General features: G+C 36.1%; 1 protein-coding gene across 18 annotated transcripts in view; it reads left to right on the forward strand.

The window, feature by feature from the left end:
• The window catches only part of LOC150099111 (paired amphipathic helix protein Sin3a-like), a 578777-nt gene that overhangs the window by 406279 nt on the left and 151620 nt on the right, over window positions 1-20878 (forward strand). The window lies entirely within an intron of this gene.

A 20878-nucleotide genomic window follows, 5' to 3' on the forward strand; every position in this document is an offset into this window, starting at 1 on the left:
CCACTTCTGGGTCTACCTCCCACTGACGAGACCTCAATAAAGGTCAAAACCGGTCTGGGTAGTTGCCCTTCCTTTAATGCATAGCATTATACATCTCCGCAAGGAGATGTGCTTTGCATATGGGAGATGCTGAGATAAGGAGTGATGAGAGCTTGGTCCACCTTTGCTGCGAGTTGCCAACATATGCACCACCTTGCCTCAGTCCTGAAGATATTTTCAGGTGCAAACTTTGTTTGCTCACACTTGGATAAAAGATTAAACTAAATTTATTATATAGTCTAACCAAGTGCAAAATAAACTTCCAAGAAAATACCAACTTTTGTAATCCTACCAGTAAATAACTATCATTTATAATGTTTAACTTCTGATGAAACTAAGCATCATAATGTAGTTGTTACTTTAAAGATCAAGTTTTCATGCCCAAAAGTGTTTGTTTCCAGTTCTTAAACATAAGTGTTTATTGGACTTAATAAAAGGTGCTGCTGAAATCAGTTTTTTAAAGTAGAATGTACTTCAGAAAATTTGATTGCTAGTACAGCAGGTGTCAGAACAGGGATAGAAATTATTGAAATAGAATTTTAGATGTGCTTTGCAATAGTATTGTAGTATGGTTCATTGTTATGAACTATAGTGAAAGTTATTGGCATTTGAAACTAGAACCATTTTTGAATTGTGTGTAGACATTTTTTTTTCTTAGTAGTAAAATATAAAATAAAAAAAGTAGTAGTGAAATATAAAATAAATTCATTTTAAATTATTCAGTTCAAGATTGCCATAAAGCAATTTTTTCCCAGCAAATGTTATCATTTAATCTAAAAATCAAATGAAGCAACAAATTTTAGATGTGATCTTGAATTTTAAATTTAACTAAAAATCATCCAATCACAAAAGAATTGGCATCGTTTTTAACCATTTTTTAAAATTTTTTGTGTACAAATGCTGCTTCAGTAAGTATTTGCAGAGGAAATATTTCATTTGAAGAGCAAAAATTGACATCCCAACAAATTTTACTAGTAGTCTGATATTTAATTTCATTAAAATCCATTGTGGAATTTTTATAATCATGTGGACAGAAAGACAAACAAACAAATAAATAGGATTTGATTTGGATGTGTTTGTTACAATACATATGAATAATTGAAAAACTATTAAATCTGATTCTTCTCTAAGTGCAAACACTGCATCTTCTGAATTAATACATTTTCTAGAAACTATTAAGTGCTGATTCAAAATGAAATATTTTGAAATGTCAGTTCAGCTGGCATAAATAAAGGTTGCTTAAACTGACAATGTGGGACACAACCTAGTTTTGGTGGAAGGAAGCTAGTGTTGGCTTCTATTCATATTTGTTGTTCTTTCTTTCCATATTCTTTGCTCTACTTCTCCCTAGTCTTTTCTGCTGTTTTTTTTTCCCTATCTTCACCACATATATCCAGTGGTTTGCAACTATGGATATCTGGAAGGTTGTATCCTTGTATTCTCATTCTACTTAGGACCATGCTTCAGGAAAATGAGCCTGTGCTTTGGGACCTAGCCTGGATCAGTCAATTAGCAGGCTGGTCTGCAAAGATCACTGGTGTTGTAGTAGTCATCCCTTCCCTCTGTGGCCTTCAGGACCACATCAAAAGGCTTGATTTTGTGTCAGTATTGAGGTCCATAGTGGAGATGGCATTTCGCTTCCAAGTATAGTCATTGCTTACTGGTAGTGGACATTTGTATGTGATTCCATATTGGGTGGGTTGGGAGCTCTGGTACCGGATTCTCTCTTCATTTGAGAATGTCTTGATCAGGAGTCCTCAACAAATTGCAACCAAGTACAAAAATCATTTCCACCTCAACTGACTTAAAATCAGAGACACTGACAAATATACATCTTTTCTGAAAATATCTGTAATAAGTGAGCATTCAATTAGAAAAATGTTACCTTTCTTTACCCAGAATGGTTTAGAAGGGTTTGCAGGATCCTAAGATCACTGAACAAACTCTATTCAAAAGACTGTCAAAACATCCCCAGAAACAGTAACCAATCACTATAATATAGCAAAGCTTATATTCTTAAGGGGTATCCCTGGTATAGAAACACTAACTTTTCCTGTGATTTATATGAATAAAAATGAAAACATAAATGATATATATTCAGAACTTGAGGACAATCTTTGTATGCTTATCTTGTTTAACTTTAAAATTTTTGAAATATAAATTTGGATGAGACATCATTGTTAAATATAAAATCAAACTCATAAGTTTTGTAAGAGATTGCATTTAGAAATGGGTTGACAGAGAAGCAGTGCCTTGAAAAGAGGAGGTTATATTTTCTAACAGTGTTATGGCTGAGTTGGATGAAGGGGATGAACACACTATGATGCTGTTTGCTAAGACTTCTTGTGTAGAGGCTTAAGTGCTGTGAGGACATTATGTTGGAGGTTTAATGGATTTTTTACAACACTCAGAAAGAATTAAATTAGAATTTAATACTCCTATATTTCGTCCTAGTCACTAGGACATCTACGGGGATTACAAAAACAATTAATGTAACATGCACACAAAAACTTACAATACTAAGCCCAACCACGTGGGTGACACTAAAGTCCTATCTAGGTAGAGCGCCCTCTATGGGCGGTAGTAGGTGGCCTGGAATGTAAGGTGGAACCTCTGGTGATGAGTGTTTCCCAAATCTTCGGAAGCTTAATGCAACCGTATTTGTTAAGATTTGGTTGGTTTCTGAGAGCTGCTGCTGCTTCTAAGAAAAGTCTCTCTTTCTTGAATTTGCTGCGGTGGAGCATGGTGGTTTTCTTCCATGATACTCTGTGGGTGGTGTCCAAAATATGGTCAGCCAAGCCTGAATGGTCATAGTTGTGTTTAACGATGTACGACTTGTGTTCCTCCAGGCGGATGGATGCTGATCTGCCTGTCTGTCCAAAGTACGCAAGCTTACAGGAACAGGGTACTTTGTAAACTCCAGGCAGAGAGAGAGGGGGGGAGCTGATCTTTCGTAGAACGGATAAGGGTAGCAAGTTTGCAGTAGGGCTTATATGCTGTGTGTAGGTTATACTTTTTTAGTATCTTGGCTATTTTTTCCGAAGTGCCTCGAATTTCAAGAGAAATACCCAGAGTTGATTTACCAAAAATCCACAAACCCAATTCCCCACTCAGACCTATAGTAGATGCCACCAATGCACTCACCGGAAATTCAGCTTCCTATATAAAAAACTCGACCCACTTTAAAGCCCTCACAGAAAATTTAACCTTGAACAATACAGACATATTGGTAAGCTTTGATATCTCCTCTTTGTTTACCAATATTCCCTTAACTGACACTTTATCTCTCTTAGAAAACGTTTTCCCCTCTGACATCTTAGATCTCTTTTCCTTTGCCATCAACTCTGGGTATTTCTCTTGGAATAACAAAATCTACAAGCAGATAGAAGGAACCGCCATGGGGTCCCCCCTCTCATCCCCCCTTGCCAATTTCTATATGGAAGATTTCGAAAAACGAGCCATAGACTCAGCCCCACTCAAACTTTCTATCTGGCTAAGATATGTAGATGATGTGTTCTCCATTTGGCCTCATGGCCCAGACACGTTAGACTCCTTCCTCTGTCATCTCAATAGCCTACATCCAAGAATCCAGTTTACTATGGAAAAGGAAAAGAACAATTGTTTACCCTTCCTTAGACACCTTAGTCACGCGCCTGCCCAATGATACACTTGCCTTCACTGTATACAGAAAACCCACACACACAGGCAGATACATTCACAAACTCTCCCACCACCACCCCTCACAATAATATGGCATCATTAAAACCCTTACCAAGAGAACCCACAATCTTTGTTCCAGTGGAACCGCCCTCACCACTGAGCTTAACCACATACACAGAACTTTCCTCTCCAATGGCTACAGTGAACTCAGTATCAAAAAAATAATTAATTCCTCCCCCATTCCCCGTCCCTCTCATCAACAAGAATTTAAAAATGCCATCACCATACCCTACATCCGAGGCACTTCGGAAAAAATAGCCAAGATACTAAAAAAGTATAACCTACACACAGCATATAAGCCCTACCGCAAACTTGCTACCCTTATCCGTTCTACGAAAGATCAGCTCCCCCCCCTCTCTCTCTGCCTGGAGTTTACAAAGTACCCTGTTCCTGTAAGCTTGCGTACTTTGGACAGACAGGCAGATCAGCATCCATCCGCCTGGAGGAACACAAGTCGTACATCGTTAAACACAACTATGGCCATTCAGGCTTGGCTGACCATGTTTTGGACACCACCCACAGAGTATCATGGAAGAAAACCACCATGCTCCACCACAGCAAATTCAAGAAAGAGAGACTTTTCTTAGAAGCAGCAGCAGCTCTCAGAAACCAACCAAATCTTAACAAATACGGTTGCATTAAGCTTCTGAAGATTTGGGAAACACTCATCACCAGAGGTCCCACCTCACATTCCAGGCCACCTACTACCGCCCATAGAGGGTGCTCCACCTAGATAGGACTTTAGTGTCACCCACGTGGTTGGGCTTAGTATTGTAAGTTTTTGTGTGCATGTTACATTAATTGTTTTTGTAATCCCCGTAGATGTCCTAGTGACTAGGACGAAATATAGGAGTATTAAATTCTAATTTAATTCTTTCTGAGTGTTGTAAAAAATCCATTAAACCTCCAACATAATGTTTGCTAAGACATTTGATAGAATATGACATGAAAGGCTATTGCAAAATCTGGAGAATATAATATCAGAATATAAACTTCTGATTTGGATAAGTAAATATTTGGACAGGTATCAGAGAGTGGTATATTCAATGTATATTGTTTGCCAGATTTAAGGTAAGCAATATTATACCACAGTGATCAATCTATAAATGAATGATATTGGGAAAAATCTGACAGGAAATATCATTGTTAGCAAATGTTCAGTTATTTCCTGACGATGCAAAGATAGGCAGGGCAATCAGGAATACTACTGACATCCAGCACTTATGGAATGATTTGAATAGGCTGGAAATTTGGGCTGCATACTGTGTATGCATGATAAATTATAATAGGAATTTAAAACTGAACTGTAGCATAAATGAGATTAAAAATGCCTGATTTGGTTTTTTAGAGAATACATACTGCAGTGGCATAGTGGGACTTCCATGAAAAACGAACCAACAAAATAAAAATGTGCCTTGTGATGTATGAGCCATTTAGACTGGAGTCATCTTCAGAGGTTTAAAGAGTGCTCCAAGGGGAAATGAAAAGGTTAAGTCCGTGCTATTTACTCTTATGGTTGCATTGAAAGTCCAAGCTCATTTTCTTTAGTTGTAACTCTAATTCGATTATCCCACCCTGCAACCAAAGAAAAACATCTGAAATATAAAATTACCATATCCAAAATACATATAAAGTCTATAAATATATATTTAAACACACAGACTACAAATTAGTTTTCACTACCAATCTCAAACTAGTTACTCTTTTAATACCAAATTGTCACAAATAGAAACACTACTTTTTTCCTGTGATTTATATGAATAAAAATTAAAACATAAATGATATATATTCAGACCTTGAGGACAATTTTTGTATCCTTATCTTGCTATCTTTAAAATTTTTGAAATATAAATTTGGATGAGACATCATTGTTAAATATAAAATGAAACTCGTTTTGTAAGAGATTGCATTTGGGAACGGGTTGACAGAGAAGCAGTACTTTGGTCATATTTTCTAACGGTGTTCTCTCACGAAGAAATATTGGAATACTACAATGTGATATAGAAGTTTCCTTATCAATGCGATTACAAGGTTCCTCCCACAGTTCGGAGATTAGATTGCTATGGTCACCACTTTAACATACCTATCCCCGAAGGGTATTCGGGAATAGGTATGTTAAAGTTGCAAAACGATTTTGCAACTTTAACGTACCTATTCCCGAATACCCTAAGCAATAAGAACAACAAAAACTAAAATAATAATAAAAATCAAAGAGCGATAAAACTGAAATTAAGAGACAATCAATCAAACAGAACTACATTCCTCAAATCAAAAAAGCTGCCTTACTTAACCTTCATAATAATAAACGGCATGCGAAGAATTTCACAAACCATAGCTATGAGGTGTAACAGCAGTTCCATAAACGCCATCACCCCTACATGAGTTCAAAGGATTTGAAGCTCCATTGTATTTGAATTAATTCAAGATTTATGTCGCTGAGCAGTGACTAAAGAATTCAGTGCAACTATAAAAGTAAACTTAGCACAGAATTCACCTTTTCATTTCCTCTGAACTCATTGCATCTCTGAAGACGACTCCTAAGTTGAAAGGCTCATACACTGTAAAGGACATTTTTATTTTGTTGATTTGTTTTTTCATGGAAGTGCCATTATGTCATCACAATATGTATTCTATTTAAAAAAAAAAAAAAAAATTTCCAAGCATTTTTAATCTAATTTATGCTACAGTTCAGTTTTAAATTCTTTATGTAATTTAACATTCTTTTATGCATTGAGTTAATGTTTTATATTTACCATTCAGAATGTTTCTATACCGGGAGTGCCCCCAAAGAATATAAGCATTTGCTATATTATATTGATTGTATTTAAGAGGAGCAACAAAAAAATTTCAAAGGGATAGTCTAAAGTGAAAGTAACTTTTGTGCAACAGCATTTTGGACTTTCCTTTAAGAGTAATGTTGGAGTGGTTAACTCTTCATTGTTTATGATGAGGAGATTTGCTTTGAAATAAGAAATCAAAGAATGACAGCCATGAGAATTCTCATATGTAGGGATGGTACATACCATGAATATCATCTGTACTTTTACCATCCCTAAAACCCTAATATCACTGAAAGTAGGGTATCTCAGATCCTTTGAACTAATTGTTTCAAATTTAAAAGCCATTCTCAGTCTACCTGTCACGGCACTGCCATCTGTTCCAGATGGCCTTTGCAGTTAGCTCATGTGGGTGTTTTGCACTTGCATTGAATAACACCCATATATGCTAAATGCCAGGGAGAACATCCATCCTACTCCTAATTATGCCGAAGACAGAAGAATGAAATTTCAAAAGAAGATACTTGAGATCAAGACTGAGTAGAACATACATATCTGAAGGTGAAGATGAAGTATGAGAATACAACAGCTGGTAGAAAACCCTCTTACTCTGAGAAAACTTTCTTTTCTAGAATGTGTCAGTGAAAATGGCATAAATAGGATAGTAGATTGACCTATCTATGGAGGAGCAGTTATCCTTGTAGCGATATTCCCTTTTAAGTGGGATCTTTTATTATGGTATTCTATATCTAACTACAATCTGATACACGTTTTCCAGGACGACCTTATAATGCCTTTTTCACCCCTTATGCTATTTAATGGAGAGTATAAAGGGAATAACCTGTATTGTGAGGTATCTAATGACCACAACACTTTATTGGAAAGTACACTAACATCATAGGAAGGTGACGATATAATTGACAATTCCAAAAAGCGCCACTTAAGTGGTGCTTTTTGGAATTGTCAGTTATTGTTTAATTTAAGCTTAATATGTACTGAATGTGTCTGTGACACAGGCAAAAATTATACTATTAAATAATCTTTGTATGTGAGTTTTCCATTATTAATTTTGTATCGATATGTCTACTCATGGTATACCTCTTTTAAAACTTATCATAGGAAGAGTTGTATAACTCATACTTAACAGCAATAATCTATCCCTCTTAACTGCTTGAAGTAACACCGTTTTCTGCATTCCTACTTGAACAATCTCTGCTATTGATCTAAGAGTTTAACGATACAGCTTCCCACGATATTCACTCTTACGTGAATAACCAATATTTCATCACTAATATTACAAACTGGCTATAATATCTGCTTTTCCTTTCCAGAATTGGTTTTTGCAATGATCATCTCCTCTCCTATTAATGAAGCAGTAATTCAGATTTTTGGCAGCAAACTGTTTTCATATATTTTGTCTGGATCAACCTAACCTAACCTAACATAGTCCTCCTCTTGACCCAGAACTAAGAATTAAAATCAAAACCAATAGTAATCCCAGTTTTAACTGAAAAGAAAGGTTCTTGAGACTCATATTTGACAAAATACATTTCTTCCTCATATACTATACATCAGTTGTGAGAAAAGTGCAGAATAAAGATGCACGTCCTCCTCCCCCCCTCCCCAGTTTCCACTTCTTAGGTTGCTTTCATTGCTTTGGCAAGCACTTATCAGTCAATACTCATTTACACATCTATGATTTTTTTTTAATGTTTTCTGTAATCACATCCACCAACATCAGGGAGAGTGAGGGATGTGAGATAAAATCCAAAGGATGGGGGCCAGATAAATTATCCATCCAGTTTCAGTCTTGGAGTACAATGAATGCACAATTATTGATCCAAAAGCAATTGCAGATAGTGTTGGGGAAAGTTTCTCCAAAACATTGGCAATATCTTTCTCCTCCCTGATTCATGGTCCTAGAATGTAAAGCAGGAAAAACATCTGATTTTTCTCTCTCAATATTCAAACTCTAAAACAGGCTGAACAAAAGAGAGAGAGAAACCGAAAACTGTCTTGCTTGATTGTCCTAGTACTGTATAAACAGATGACAGATATATGAAAACATCCAACATCTTTCACTATTTTCTTTGAATCATCTGCTTTTTCTGTATAACAAAATTTTCTGAAGGAATGAATTTCTTCTTTCCTGGCATAGAGCAGTTATTGTCTTTCTTCTGCCAGGTAGTTTTAGAAAGTTTTTTCACTTAGTTACATTGTATATTATGCTTGTGAAAAAAATTGTTCTTGTTTAATGAGTAACGGACTGTAAGCAAAGATTGCAGATCCCATAGCACTGAGTACACAGGTGTTAGAGATGTTGAAAAAATTGGGAAATGCTTATAGATTTTAGAGAGGACCAATATTTTTTTTTTCTCTTATGTTATTTTCAGTGGGATCTACTCTCTTCCAAGAGGATAGTTCAACGAAGCTGTCATGCTTTTTCTGTCAAAGTTAACTCAGTAGCAGAACATTTTTTCCCTACCATAAGAAGTGTCCTTTATGTGGATGATTTTACCATGTCATTCCTGCAATTTAAGTGTCACAGAAAGATTGTTGTTGCAGATTGGTTTTGGTTTTCTCTAAAGAATATTAAAAGTTTTCTCTAACATATTAAATAACAATTTTTATTCATTTCTGTGACATGTATATCAATTAAGAAATAAGGTCTATGGAGCAGTGAGCAATTTTTGTAATAACCTGTCTCACATCCCTTGATATGAGAAGTAAGTAAGCATTAGAGTTGGTAATAGTGGTTAGAATGGATGACTTGGAACAAGGAGAATGTAAGACTGGATAGCATTAGGTTGTTGAGAAGGATAAAAGATAATGTGATAGGAAAGGTAATCAGTGTGTTGCCCAGATATGACAGTGATGGTATGAGGTGGAGTTCAAGGATTATCAATGATATGTTAGTGGTAACGTGTGAAGAGAAAGGAGTTGAATTTTTTTTTTATTTAATGTGTGGAATGAGTTTGAAGAACAAATTGAACACATTAAATAAAAAAAAAATTCAACAAAAAAAAAAAAAAATGGATTGCTTCCGAATGGTTTGGTGCAAGTCATTTGGAGAATCTGGAGTAATGAGCGCAGTGAATGGATCTGAGCAAGTGAGAAATGGCATAAAGCAGAAGAGAAAGGAAGTAGTAGTGCTTGCAAATGGAGAAGCGAGTAGCATGACTGTAGAGGATGAGTGAACAAGTGTGCAAAGAAATGCGGGGGGGCTTAGGGAGGACAGGAGATCACAAAATAAGAAAGGTTGATGTTCGAAAAAGTGAAATTCAGAGTAGACAAGAAAGGAATGAGAACTTGGGATGTATTGGGAAAGAATGTTCTTGGATGGGTAAGGAGAAAAAAGTATCAGTCACATCTAATATGTGGTATCATAAAAACTTGTTATAGATTTAAAAATGAGCTTTTATATTGGCATACAAATGCTAGAAATATCAGAAAAAGTGGGAATGGAATTATTGTACTGATTTTGTTCACACAAAAATTTTTGAAATAAGTGAGACATTGTTGGATGAAGATGACATTCTGACAGGAATGGAGATGGAAGGGTATGATGTTTTACATGAAGATCGAAAAAGTAAAAAAGGGAAGGAGTGCTAGAAAAAGAGTTAGGTCTATACAAGGTAGAGATGCAAGGGGAAATAGTGGCAGTTTTTCAGGTAATATGGTGTGATATAGAGGTAAATAGGATGAAATATTTATATGTTGCTATTGATCTGATAACGTTGAGTAGTGACCATGAAATGCGTAATGAAATAGGAAAATGAAATCATTTTGGGTGATTTTAATTATGGCAATATAGATTTGGGATGACAAAATAACAACCAGAAGTAAAGAAAATTAATTTCTTGAGGGGGTGCTTAAGGATCAAAGCTGTATAACTGAGAGGAGACCTCCACATAGCCTTTAAAGGAATGCGGAGAACCGACCAAGGCTTCTGACCTAATGTCCAATCCTCACCTTCTTGTGGTGCACCCTGTTGGGTATCTACTTGGATACTGAACGAAAGAGGATGGGCTGGCAATTTGGGATTTAGCCGACCAAATTGTATTCTTATTGGTTAAACCAAAATAAAAAATGATGGTACAACATGACAAAATTTCATGCCGGCTGGGGCATCATCCAGTTAAACAAGGCCTATGTTGTTTTCGCCAGGGAACCAGGGTGAACAGCGAAAAGTCAGCTACTGGAACAAATCGGAAAACAAACCCCAACTCAACATCACCAGAGTTAAAGATCGGTACTATCAATGTAAGAAGCCTGAATGGCAAAGAAATGGAGCTAGCTGAGGAATTAGATAAGTATCAGATCGACATAATAGGGGTGACTGAAACAAAAAAGACCAAAACTGGTGAGATCTTTCTGAGCAATAAATACAAAATGTTATATTCAGGCAATGACAATCAAGGAAAAGAAGGAGTAGCCATAGTATTCAACACAAAATACGAGGCTAATCTTCTTGAATGGCAGTCAGTCTCAAGTAGAGTAATGTGGGCAAATATGAGAATGGGGAACTGGACAATGAGACTTATTTGTGCCTATGGTCCCACAGAAGGTTCTACTAAGGTAGAAGTGGAGGAATTTTTTGAGGCTTTAGAAAAAGCAACTGACACAATGAAAAAGGAAAAGTTGGTCCTTGTTGGAGATCTAAATAGCAGAGCAGGAAATGATTGTGAGACATACAAAAATATTTTGGGAAAATTTGGAGAAAAGAGCAAAGCTAATAATAATGGCAAATATCTGTTGGATTTCTGCTCAGGACATGGACTGGTTATTACTAACACCATGTTCCAACATAAAAATGTGCACAAATTCACATGGAGGACTAGGAATAAGAAAAGTCTCATTGACTATGTTATTGTTGATAGTGATGTTTTTCCCCTGGTGCAGGACACCAGAGTGTACAGAGGATTTGAAATTGGAAGTGATCACTACTTAGTCTTGAGCAGGATAAAATTGAAATTCATATTCAAAAGAATAACATGTAAGAAAGTTTTAAAGTGAATAAAAATTGAGCAGCTCTCAGATGTGAACTGTAGACTAAAATACACAAAGATTATTGAAGAAAAAATGAAAGAGTTTGAGAACAGCAATCAAACTTTGGAGATTCAGTGGCAAACTCTGAAGAAAACATTGATTGATTCTGCCAGAGAGGCATGTGGTGAGGTTGTCTGTAATGATAAAAAAAATCAGAACTCCTTGGTGAACACAGGAAGTTAAAGAGGCAGTGAAGGAAAAGAAGAAAACATATCAAAAGTTCCTGGCAAATAAGTCAGCTTGTGCTCTTAGAGAATACAGAGACAAATGTAAGAAAGCTAAACACTTTGTAAAACTAGCTAAATAAAAGTCATGGGAGGACTTCGGGAAGAACATAAAAAATAAATATCAAGAAGGTGGTAAGATATTCTGGAGGTTGTTGAAGAAACTTAGAAATGGAGGAAAGAGTACTGTAAAAAGAGTTAGAGATGATAAAGGTGATATGAAAATGGGAGAAAAAGATATCCTTGAAGTATGAAGTAATTACTTTGAAAAACTGCTAAATGAAACAAGCAGTGATGACAGCACAGTGGTAAAAAACACTGACCAGGCATGCAGTCAGGAATACATATCCATACCGGAAGTAGAAAAAGCCATCAAAGGCTTGAAATGTGGAAAGGCAGCAGGAGTAGATATTCAACCAGAAATGCTGAAGTATGGTGGTATAAAAGTGTTACAGTGGCTGCACTGCATAGTTCAGAAAGCCTGGACAGAGGGACGAATTCCCGATGATTGGAGTAGAGCTCTCATAGTACCCATGTATAAAAAGGGAAATAAAACTGAATGCGAGGATTACAGAAGTATTTGTCTACTGAGTGTTCCTAGTAAGATTTATGTTAGTATACTTGAGAAACGGTTGAGAAGAATTGTGGAAGAAAAGCTTGGTGAAGAACAAGCTGGATTCAGGCCAAATAGAGGCTGTCAGGATCAGATCTTCACTTTACGACAAATAATGGGAATATAACAAAGATCTGTATTTAAGTTTTGTCGATCTGGAAAAGTTATATGACAAGGTGCCAAGAGAGAAGCTATTCAATACGCTACAGTTATATGGTGTCAATGGGACATTATATCAAGCAATTCTTAGTCTTTATTTGAGTTGTAAGTCAGCAGTTAGAATTGAAGGAAGTACAGGAAGATGGTTAATGTTAAATCTGGTGTGAGACAAGGATGTACATTATCCCCTCTGTTATTCATTATCTATATGGATCACATTATGAAGGAAAGTGGTATTAAACATGATATCAAAATTGGAGATGTTAATGTCAGCTCTTTGCTTTATGCATATGATGTTATACTTCTAAATAAATCCGCTACAAGTCTGCAAGATTCTCTGACTAAATTGAATAGTTGTTGTAATAGATATGGTATGAAGGCCAGCAATAAAAAGACAAAGACAATGAAAATAGGCAGAATCATTGAAAATGTCAAATGTGTTGTGAATGGAGAACCTGTGGAACAAGTAAAACATTTCAGCTACTTAGGCATGATTTTTATTGAAGATGGTAAATTAAATTTAGAAATAGACAACAGAATCAGCAAAGCTGGTATGGTGGGAAGTCAATTGAATAAATTCATATGGAATAAGAGAGAAATTAGTCAGAACACTAAATTAGCTGTATACAAGACAGTTTTCAAACCAGTTTTAACTTATGGATCTGAGAGCTGGGTCAGAAGTAAAACACTTTACAAAAGACTAGAGACCGCAGATATGAGCGTCCTGAGAAAGATTAGAGGCATGAACAGATGGTAGCAATGGCAATATCATATTAAAAACGAGGATATTAGGAAATAACTTGACATTGTGAGCATCCAGGAATGCGTTAGCAGAGCTAATCTCAGGTGGTATGGTCACTTAAACAGAATGGGCAAGGAAAGATTAGCAAAGCAAGTGTTCTCTGCCAGGTTGGCAGCAAAACGACCCAGAGGAAGACCAAGATATAGGTGGATTGATACGGTACAAAGTGCATTAGACGGTCTGATAATGTTGGAGTTTTGACAAGTAACAGACTGATTTGGAGGAAAATTGTAGATAGGAAGTTAGTAATGATGTAATTTTTTTCATGTAGTACTATCATATCCTGTACACCCCTTGAGGGTACATGGCAGGAATTTGATGATGATGATTTCTTGACGTTTTGAAGGACAGCTACCTCAGACAATATGTAACAGAAGTCATGTGAGAATTTGAGTGTCTTGGAATTGATCATTTCATCATAGGATATCATTATAAATGAGGTGTTAAATCTCCTTCCACACAGAGAGTAATCATGAAGTGATTGCCTGGGTGGTTGGCAGCCATGGAAGGACTTCTTTGAGGTCAAGATATTATTCAGTATTCTCCCATTATCCGTAGTGTATCTGAAACTGCAGATAGGACCAAACCCTATATATATATATACACATATACTATGTTTTTTCTTATACATACTGATGATAAAACTTAATTTATAAATTAGGTGGAGTAAGAGATCAACAATAAAATAGAACTATTATAATACTATTTTGTAATAAAAGTTATGTGACTGGAATCTTAGCAAACTGAGCATATGATTTTTTTTTTTTTTTTTCTTATGAAGTATAGGGTTTGGTACTATCTGCAGTTTCAGATATCCACTGGGAATCTTGAAATGTATCCCGGTGAATAATGAGGGAATACTGTATACCATTTCCTCACAGAAGTGCTCGCATGGCTGCCGATCACCCAGGTAATCACCTTGTGGTTACTCTCTCCATCTATTTAGCACCTCATTGATAATGATATCCTCTGATAAAATGATCAATTCTAAGACACTCAATATCAAGAAATTCATGTTCTTTATTTCTGGTTGTTATCTTGTCATCCCAATATATATATTTCCATAATTAAAATCACTCATAATATCACATTTTCTTATTTGGTTATGCATTTCATTGTCACTACTCTGTTATCAGGTCAGTAGCAACATCTAAATATATCATTCAACGAAGCACTTTTCTTTGGCATATCTGAATTACCGACATCATTACTGTTAAATTTTGGGACCATTATTAAGTAAAATAAGGGTTACTTAAAAACAGAAGCACAGTGATACGATGGTAGTCAATCTGCTAACTGAGATGGCTTATAAGTGACTAACGGGACTGGTGGATAGCGTATACAGCATTGTGGATCTTGACAAAGGGATGATTCATGTCCTGGCGGGCCAGCATGCAATTTAAAACTCATGAATTGTTTATTTCTGAAATTTTCCATTTAATATTTTCAGACCCGGGTTGACTTCAGAAAGCAAACCCACTGATAATAGTGCGCTATTGTACGTGTAACTACAAGCTGGTGAAAGCACAGGAGACAGCTTGCAGCTATTGCATGGAATGAGAAGCTAACTGGAAAGGCAATCAGTGCTACTTGGGTTTTATTCAAGAAATACCTAGTAGAAGCAATGTCTAAATGTCTTCCAATGGTCAGAAGGTTAATAGGTGTGAAACAAAGGAAGAAGTCATTATAGAGGCAGCATAACATGAGTGGTAATAATCAGTTCCTCGAGGAGTACAAAGAACAGACAAAAAGGGTAACTCAATTTTTAAGGGTAGCAGAAGTGCAGTATGAGTGACAGATATCTAATGAAGCAATTAAAAAAAAAAAAAAGAAAAAAAAAACCTATGGAGTTCTTTAGATATGTAGCTAGCAGAACAAAAATCATTATTGAAGGATGATATTGATTGGAGAAAATGGTATAAAGACAACTACTTAGGGGATATAGTTGAGATATTTAATGAGCAGTTCATAAAGATATTTCATCCTTATGAATGAGATATCATGGATAGTTTGAGAGTAGTAAATGAAGAGAAACTGTGAATGAGCAAGTAAACTACAAACAAGCTAATTCGTGTAAAAATCAAGTGATGTCATTAGCAGCCACCATAAAGACCACTATGCAGGCACTACATAGGAAATATGCAAGATTCTTGCAGTCAAATATATGCCTCGCAGAACCTTGCATATCAACTTCACCAACATCTGTGGTCACATTTCCAATCTTAACAGTGTCCACTGCCATCTTCAGTCTACCAAACCACCTACTTTTTTTGGCAGAAAATCAAATCCCCCCCCCCCCCTTCAATTATTATTCATCTCAAACTTTTAGCTTTTTAACTCCTTTCGACCCAACGGTGTCGTCTATGCATACATCCTCATTCACATACCTTGGCAAAGAACATCTAACCTAGAATTGCCCAACTTTGACCATCTTTGGTTGAAAAATCCCTTTCCCACTCAGTCAAATTCATTTGCTGTCTCTATCACTCCCCTAATGCCACCAACCACTCTGAGCTCTTTAATATCCTCTCCTTAAAAATTGATTTTCTCCAGTCCCATTTTCCCAACAGTGAAATCATCCTACTGGGAAATTTTAATGTCCACAACACAAGCTTATACTCAAGCCCAAAATAGATTTAAAAAAAAAAGGGTATCAATGCTTCCAAACTAGAGTTTGAAAAAGTAAAAAACACGAAACTAGCAGCCTGTCCAAATGACAACTGAGTCTTTTGGTTTCTCGCCAAAGCAATTGGTCGTAACTTCTGCCCAACACTATTCCCACCCCTGTCATACCCAGATGTCTCTATTGCATCATCATCCACAGAAAAAGTCTGGCTTCACACTTTGCTTCCAATGCACACAAAACTGACAATGGTAAATGTTCCTCAACAATTCCAGATGTCCAACATACAATACTCACTATATCCTTTTGCCAGAAAGAGAAGTAAAAAACTGTTCAAATTTGCATCAAGTATTTTGACGTCAATACGTCATGTGGAAACTTGTCTGATTTGTCTGTTTACTTACTTGGGAAAAAGGATTAAAACCAAGTTTATAAAATTGCTTGGTATCTTTAACGTATAGTATACCCAAGGTAAAAAAACTCTCTACATCTTTCTCTCATCCTGAGATTTTTATTTAATAAAATCAAAGCATCTTGTGGCAATTTGTATAGGTAAAATTTATAAGCTCTGCATTACTTCAGCCTTGGCATCTCTGGGTCTGGCTCCCACTGACGAGACCTCAATAAAGTTCAAAACCATTTGGGTAGTGGCCCTTCCCTTAATGCATGGCATCATACATCTCTGCAAGGAGATGTGCTTTGCATTGGGGGGAGATACTAAGGGAAAGTGATCAGCGCTTACTCCACCTTTACCACGAGTTGCCTCATACCTGAAAATACTTCAGCCGCAAAATTGACTTACTTGTCTGTTTGCTTACTTGGAAAAAAGGATTACAACAAAGTTTATAAAATTGCTTGGTATCTTTAACACAGACTTTCATTGTTTGGTCTATTTCAGGACTTCTGTAGTTGGATTGCTAGCTTTCTGTCTGGACACACACACACAGTGTGATGGTGGATGGTTCCTTATCCTCTCGCCATTCAACTAATGCCAGGGTTCCGTGAGGCTCTGTCCTCTCTCGCCAACCCTTTTCTTTCTATACATCAATGACCTTCTTCACTGTAAATGTAAATGGTGAATAAAAAGATGGCCATGTTATCTGAAATTGTTTCAAAAACACATCAGTCTCAAGTCACAAACTTTTTTATTTAATGAAATTCTGTATGCAATGGTGTCATACTCTGATATTTGCTGATTATAAAAGCATGATATTCTAATGAAATTTTTCGAAGCTGAGTCCTTGTATGCTATTCTGAATCATTTTGGTATGTATTTTCTTCATTCTGTTCCCAAAACCTTGTATATGAAAAAGTACAGCAACAAATACATCTATGAGTTGTGTAACTTTATAAGAAAGCCAAATTTGCCGATCTCACAAATTTTACACCTCATTTCCTTGGTCAAATTACTGTTTCAGGTCATCAAAGCACATTGGAACACCCGTATACAGAATGAATCATTAAAATAATTCTTATCAGCATGGAAAAATTTTTCTCTGTACTGTCCTAAATTTCCCCCTGTGGGACATCTGTTTGTGGGGGGGGGTCCAGTGATGTAGTGGTCTTTTTCTTTGCTGTACTTCTCCTGAGTCTTTTTTACTATCCTTTCTTCCAGACAACTGTCACTGGGATCCATTCGCCTGCTGCATTTGCCCTGTGATGCAACCTGTGGGCATTGGAAAGGGGGATCCTTGTAGATTAGCACTACTTTGCATGATGGGCAGTCCTGGATGGTCCTTATTATGGGATTTCTTATTACAGCAGGTTCAATTTATTTACCATCTTGTGTGTTAAATGAAATCGATCTTGATAATCTTATCTTGTAACTGCCTGAACCCATACTTTTTATGGGTAACTTTAATAGTCACAATAATCTGTGGGGTGGTGCCAACACAAATAGACAAGGTTGTATCATTGAACAAATCCTTGAAAATAATGAGCTATCTCTTTTGAATAACACTCAATACTTTTTTCCTTATGCCTACTTGCTCATATTCTGCAATCGATCTTAAAATCTGCTCCCCTTCCATTCTTCCACTGTTCATGTGGGATGTCAAAGAGCACATATGTGGAACTGATAATTTTCTTGTTCTTTGCACAGTGTCTTCATAGGAATCATGTTCTACATGGATGTCCATATGGAAAATGGACCAGGTTGACTGGAACACTTTTTTCTCCATCTTGCAAAATTTAATTCTAATACAGTAAATCAAACTCCTATCACTGAAGCAGTAAAGTTTGTAACAAACTGCATTGTCCAGGGAGAAACAGCCTCCGTTCCAAGAATATTATCCTGATTTTCACCCTATCGAAAGCCTTGATGAAACCAAGAATGCCAGGTAGCCAAAAAATATCAAAATTGAATGTGGAGTATATTTTAGATACCTACCACCACCACATTAAACTTAATAGCTTTTAGGCATGCTCAGGCCAAAGTACGTTATGTGAGACATCAGTGTTAAAATCAATTTTGGAACCAATTTACCTCATCAATTAATCAAATGACCAATGCAAAAATTGTATGGGATAAATCCAAAAATGAAAGGGAGATATAGAACACACCGTTCTACCTTGGATGTGTTGTTGCTGAACTCAAAGCTATTGCAGATGCTGTGAGAGAAAATTTTGCAGAATCTCGGCTTTATATCCTACTGAATATTTAATATCGAAAGAGCAGAAAGAAAAACAAATGCTAAATATTTCTGCCAATGGGCTTGAGCTACACAATCAGCCATTTGCTAAGGAGGACTAAAAAGTGCTCTTTTACTTTATCACCCTAAAGCAGAGGTTCCCAACCCTATGCCCGCAGGCACCATGGTGCCCATCGACCAATTTGTGTGTGCCCGCTGCTGTTCAACTGTGTGCCGTATAGTTTGAAATAATCACGCAACAATTCATGGCATGCGTTAATGATACATGACGAGTATTAAACGCATACAATGTAAAGTAGATGTGCATTCGAAGTTGTTCATTCCAGTTTAAGAACTGGAATATCGTCATATTCTCCTAATTATGAAGCACTGGCCAATGAAATGCAGTGCCAAAGATCACACCAACTTACATATATATATATATATATATTTAAATTTTTATATAATGTAAACGTTTAAGTAATAAAACATTTGATTATAATGTAAACTTTGTATGTATTCATTTAACAAACGAATTCAAAAAAATTTGCTTGAAAAAATAGATGGTGCCCGTGGCCCTATCGGTATTTTAGAATGTGCTCTAGGAAACAAAAAAGTTGGGATCCCCTGCCCTAAAGCAGTAGGGCCTGATGACATCAATTATGATATGATAAAACATCTACCATCATCTTCTATGGATCTTCTCTTTAAAGACCATAGAATACTTGCAGTGGAAGAGTTTCTAGATTCTTTGCGTAAGTTAGTTATCAGAAAAGGATCCAATACAAGCAAATAATCATCAGCCTATTGCTGTAAGATATTAGAGAAAATTGTTAATGCCAGACTTCTGTATTATTTAGAAAGTAGTGAATTTATATCCAATACAGTGTGACTTTCATGGACATTGTTCAACTTTGGGCTATTTAGAAACTTGTATATGGGATGCATTCCTGAAGCAAGAACATTTGGTTTCAGTTTTCTTTGACATGGAGAAAGCTTAGCTTAGAACACAGACTGGAGATGTGTCATGTTAAAAAAACCTCATAACCTAGTTCTCAGCGAACACTTTCCTGTATTTATTATAAACTTTGTCTAGGCACACTTTCCAAGTTAGAATGAGAAGTATGCCATCTCAGCCATATCATCAAGAACAGGAAATTCCCCAAGGCTCTATCTTAAGTGTAACACTTTTTGCTATCAAAGTTTACTCAGTTACTGAATAGCTTCTTTCACTGTAGATAATGCTCTATATGTTGGCAAATTCACATGTGAGGGTAATTGAAAGACAACTTCAATAATCAATTGACTGTACCGTTATACAAACTACAGGCACTTTATAAGATCAAAGCTAATTGCCCTAATTCCCCAGGCAGAAGTTATCAGGCTCAAATTGCTTGATGTTTTTAAACTTTTGCAACTAGACAATTTGTACAAACACATTTTACTGTAATTTTATTTATGTGTATATACTTCGTTGCTTAACTTCATTTTTGTATATACATACTATTTACTAATTTAGCTTTTACTATTTATGTATTGCTGTAACGTTTGCTGTGGTGCAGTATAACTTTGCTATTCTTGTGCCAATAAACCAACCAATAAGTTCCCTTTAAATTTCTCCACATTAAACTTACACCCATTATCCTTTATCCATACTGGTAATTAAATAAACCATACCTATTTAAATAGTCTAGGTCTTGCAAGCTCTCCACATTGCCTTGATTAACTATTATTCTACCTAATTTCACATCATCAGTAAACAAATGAATATTTCCTTTCAGTCATTTTCTATATCATTTATGTACAAATTTAAAGAATAGTTGTCCCAGAGCTTAACCTTGCGGCACACCACTAGTCACCTATTTTTGCCTCAATTCTGATCCTCCATATACCACTTTTTGGTATCTGTCCAGCAGCTGCCCTGTTATCCATTTAACCAGTGTCATATCCATCCCCATTTGTTCTAATTTGCTTAACAGAGTTACATGTGGTATTCTGTCAGATGCCTTTTCAAAATTCCACAGAATCATCAGGTAACGATTTCCTTTGTCCAACTCAGCTGTTACTCTATTATAAAAAAGTTAGTAAATTACTAAGATGTATAGTATTATATTTTTATTCACCCATTCTTGAATTCTCTTTTTGAGCAATTTTTCCAGTACTTTTGCCACCAAACCTGAGATACTAATTGGTGTATAATTTGCTACTGCAGTCTTAGAACCTCCCTTATGCAAAGAATTAT

The sequence above is a fragment of the Typopeltis vanoorti genome, chromosome 15, assembly GCF_054136105.1.
Source record: "Typopeltis vanoorti isolate ZY-2024b chromosome 15, IOZ_Tvanoo_1.0, whole genome shotgun sequence".
NCBI classification, from domain to species: Eukaryota; Metazoa; Arthropoda; class Arachnida; order Uropygi; family Thelyphonidae; genus Typopeltis; species Typopeltis vanoorti.